The 4,848-nt window shown below is 36.3% G+C and overlaps 1 long non-coding RNA gene across 1 annotated transcript; it reads left to right on the top strand.

Annotated features, from left to right (window-relative positions):
• Positions 1 to 2,629: 2,629 nt before the first annotated feature.
• On the top strand, positions 2,630 to 3,439 carry LOC119780254. Its single transcript, XR_005280367.1, has 3 exons — positions 2,630 to 2,815; positions 2,959 to 3,246; positions 3,404 to 3,439. It is a non-coding gene; the product is annotated as an uncharacterized LOC119780254 (long non-coding RNA).
• The last annotated feature ends 1,409 nt before the right edge of the window (positions 3,440 to 4,848 follow it).

Genomic DNA, 4,848 nt, shown 5'->3' with positions numbered 1-4,848 from the left:
AAATACAAAGGAAGAATAAAACAGACAAAAATATGATAACATGCACATAAATAAATACTTAAAAATATAAGTAGTTAAAAATGAAGTTGAAGATAATAAATGACAAAAAATAAATAAGGTAAATATTAAAAAGGCAAAGAAATAAAAAGAGTTATAAACCTTTATGACTAGCTGTATAATTTAATTTCTAATTACATTTATTTGTTGTTTGTATTTTTGGTGGCAATTAATTGTATGCTTATTTATTTATTAAGCATTTATTTATTTCTGTATTTATTTTTAAATATGGCAGAGTTAGTCCTCCATACTGCTGTATCGACAAATCAACAAAAAGGCGGGTTCTGTATGTTACATCAAAATCTCCACAAATCTGAAAAGAAGCAACATAAAAATACATTTTGCTTGTGAGTAGGTTCATACAGGTCATTTCTGGATAGTTTCATACTATATATACAAAAAAAGAAACAACAACACTGCTTCACATTAAGCAGGATTCACACCAGTATCACATTTTTAACTTTTAACACTTTTGGTTTTATTAAAGGAAATATCAGATTTTCTCAGGTGCCAAAACAAAATGTAACAGCTCTGTAAAGGCTCACCAGAGAGCAGAACATAAAGTTAACATGACTATAACAGCTGAATGCAGCGATTTCCATGTTGCTCAGCAAAACGCTTCACTAATTTATCTAGATCCAATGCCTTTGTGCGTTTTGATTTTAGTAAAACCAAACTTGATCGTCTCTTTTCTGTCATAGTTGACCGCAAATATGTCTTTATGAGCCTGAGACGTCAGGCCTAACTAACATCATAGATAGAGAAATAACGTTCTGCAACCTGATTTTTATCATCTCAAAATCAGCATTGCAGCTATGCTAGCAGCATTGTGCTTTCATTATGATTTCATTTCTCAATAGATAGTTAATCAGTTTTTACCTGTTTCATCCCGTGTCTCCTCTCCCCATCACCCCTGGCTCCCTCGCTTTGCCCCATTCAGTTTTCAAAACAATCAGTCTCAGTCGCTCTCTGTCATCTTGTGCTGCATTCACTGCAGTCCGACATTAGAAATTAGCGGCCGTAATTCTCAAATTATCCATAATTTATAAGCCTCGCCATCCCTACCGCCAACTGGGGTGGCAGCTGGGGTGGCAAGGCTGTCATTTAGGGGGGCATTTGCCACCCTATGCCACCCCAGTAGATCCACCTATGAATGGCAGCATCAGTTGGAAGTCCATAGTCCATCTGAACAATGTCCAAAAGAAAAGTGGACTACATGCTGCCAATAGAGGCACAGATAAGCATGTGAACTTTTCTAATCAGAAGATGAAGGTATGTTTGTATAATGCTTAATGTATAGAGGGCCGCAGTAGTAATGGGCTCTAGGGCTATATATATATATTTTTTTTATTTTATATAAACTTTTTGATGTTTGTAGCGCTTATAGGCACTTAATTTCTCCTTTAAACTTAATGAAGGTCTCCCTGGCTGCTCAGACTGAGTAGCTCTGTGGCAGTGGCGCTCTGCACGCTGCAGGAGGCGGGCTATGCAGAGTTCAAAGATTGTCAGGCTACTGCAGAATTCATAAAGGTAATGCAGCAAGGGATTTGCATTGTTGACCAAAATCATCTTCAACATTTAAGTAACACATTTCATCCTTTAACGCTCACCTTCCATTTGTAGTTGGTCTGTAGGCAATATTTAAAATGTGAATGTCACCAGAATTAACCCTGTATCTTTTTCTTTATTTATGTTTTTAATTTAGGCATCAAGAACAATTAAATAATCAATGACCATCCTCAAATTCAACAATATGCAAAAACTCTTTATTCCACCTCATACTTACATCAGAAGCTTCAAAGCAGGGCAGTTATTTAATAGAAAAATGCATAGCCACAGAGGAAATGAGAGAAATCCTACTATGCCTTATACTTTGGTGTTTACTATCTGATACTTGTTGACACTCAGTTACAGTGATGTTTTTTAGTGCTTCCAGTAAATGTAGATATTTGTTTATAGATAACAGACATGCTGTTTGACATCTTGAACAGTCACTATCCCAGAGGCAAAGGCTTCAAAGCCCCCTTGGTTCTAGGAATCGGACCAGCACCAGGGAGTTCTTGTCAAAAGCCAGGGAATACTTGCTCACTTTGAAGATGGAAGATGGCAAACCCCTTTACCGAACAAAGAGCTCTTTTAAAATAGTGACTGTTGTATTAGTGATGCACTGACACCTTTTGTAGTCGCCAATACCCAGTACAAATCCCTTTATTATAATTAAATGATCAGAAAGAGACTGCTGATTTAGAAAATATGCCTTTATTATATTCTGTTAGATTTATACAAGTCATTAAATTATCCAAGGTAATACTACACCAGTTTCAGTGCATCCCTCAAGTCCATGATATAAGTTCATGAGATGCTCTTTTCGGTCTGCGTCAAGTTCATAAAGCGGTACGTATTATTAATATAATATCTTGCTCCAACGTGTTTGCAGTTTGCAAATTAGTTTCAGTTGGAATTCTCTTGTATTCAGTTTTTTCCTCCCCACATGCCGGTGTCAAAGATGGTCTGCATGTTATGAATTGATTCAAGAAGGTTTTGTGTCCCTAAAATAAATGTTAAGCATCACTTTATACTGTTAGTTTGCATTCTTGTGTCCTGTTTTGGCAGGATCATCGTAGTGAAACAGTATTTGCTTTTGAAGGTTCCTCTCTGTCCTTGGCTTCATCATAAACATTGACACATTGATGGTTCCTGTGCTGCTTGAAGGACAGCGATATGTCCTGACTTATAGGTTCAGCCATCAGAGCATCCGGTAGGGTTCATTTAGATTTACCAGCCGCAACACTGAGTCACACAAAGTGTCAGTAAAAGCTTGTATGCTGTTTTGCTTGTCTTTTTAAAGCATGTGTTGAATATCTTTTTTACTATACTCATACACCTTGTGTTTTTCTTAAGGGGGCTGGAATAACCATCCTAATGCCAGCCAGTTCAAGTACGTTTTCAGGAAGCTGATGGCCCGGTGTGGGGTTGTCCAATCATGCAGAGGCAATGTGACTGCACAGGATGAGTCCCTACCAGCTGTCATTGATACCTCCACTAGCCTGTCAGCTGGAGATATGTCCTCTGCAGCAGGAGAAGATCTTCCATCCCCGTTTGCTGACATTCCTGCGCTGGTACATGACCACAGCTACCTTCCTGTCCGCTTTGATGGTCTTGTGGACAACGCTCTCGTGTACATTTCAGGTAAAGGCTGACTAAAAGTTGATTTTGCCTAAAACCGATGGTGCCAATAGTCAAAACCTGAGGGAAATAAATCTCCCAATGGTCCAAAAAGATAAATGTTCCCTTCATTTCCCCATGGTTATTATAAATTATTTTAATATACCAACTCTTATTTCAGGATTTGTTGTGCGACAGGCTCTGAAAAAGCTGTCCTGTGATGTCTGGTATCAGATGCTGCATCTGCCCTCAAGGACCAGAGCTACCACCTGCTGAAGTTAAAGAACAATGGAGGTCTGGTGGTTCCATCAGAAGGCACAGTGATGGTAGTCAGGGCAGCAGAGTGGGTTCTTCGTCAGACCTCATGTACCAGACGATCACAGCCCATCAAAGTGCTAGAGGTCGTGTACATTGTACGGAAGAGGATAGGGTCAGAGGATGGCAGTATGGCATAGACAGCCACCACCATACGCTGTTAACGTTGGTTGTGTCCTTGTTTTTTAAGTTAAGGCTGCACCACATTGCCAAAATAACTAACCTTGGCTTACAGAGCATCAACATGCGACAGAAGCTCAATAAAACCGTCCTTTTCAAAGGGCATTAGCCAAGCTATGTTTTTTGGGTAATTTTTTAAATCTCTGTCTTCCATGTGTATACCATCACAGTAGTGTAGGTGGGGATTTCATCATGCTACATCTATATATACTTGTGAAGGGGACTATTGTACCAATTTTAATAGCAAATAAATGTCACTTTTATAATGGTTTAAAAATAGGAACTTTTGTGTAATTACCCCTGATATATAATCCGAATAGTCTACATGAAACTTCAAAGTGTTACCTTTAATTTGAAACCAGGATTATGCTTCTACACCAAGAAGTTGCCACACAATAAGCCTTTTCTGTCAGTATTCCATATTTTATTATAACAATAATATTCATATTATAAAAGTATGTATGTAAATATAAATAAATTAGGACTGTGAAATAATTAATCACACCCAAATAAAAGTGTTTATATATATATATATAATATATATATATATAATATATTTATATACAAATATATATGTATATATATATTATATATTTTATATACATATATATATATATATTATATATATATATATAATATATATATATAATATATATATATTATATATATATAATATATATTTTATATATATATATATATATATATGTATATATATATATATATGGTTGCCATTCTGTACACTGAGTTTTAATAGCATATATTGATTTAACATAAATACCTTGTCCATGTGTATATTTATTGCACCTGTATGTTCTATTCAATGTTCTTTTCATATGAAATTCGGTGGTTATAATTATTCATAAGTGTGCAGTATCATAATTACATGTCTGACTTTTGTTTAACAAATGAAACAGTTTGAGAATCGTTAGACAATTGAGGAAGTTATTGTTATTTAAGTACATGCGCCATTGAAACACAATATAGGAGGTATACCCGGATGTATGTCTAGTTGCGCATGCGCATATGAGCTGAATGTACGTGCCGTTCGGCCATAACAGCATTAGCTTTAGCTTCCGTGTGCTAGCAGAGAGGCTGCTAATGTGTGAGTGTTTGCAGTGAGAATGTGTTGAG

Source organism: Cyprinodon tularosa, unplaced genomic scaffold (genome assembly GCF_016077235.1).
Source record: "Cyprinodon tularosa strain WSP-4 unplaced genomic scaffold, ASM1607723v1 ctg1025, whole genome shotgun sequence".
Classification (NCBI taxonomy): domain Eukaryota; kingdom Metazoa; phylum Chordata; class Actinopteri; order Cyprinodontiformes; family Cyprinodontidae; genus Cyprinodon; species Cyprinodon tularosa.
This window is presented reverse-complemented; position numbering and strand designations above follow the sequence as displayed.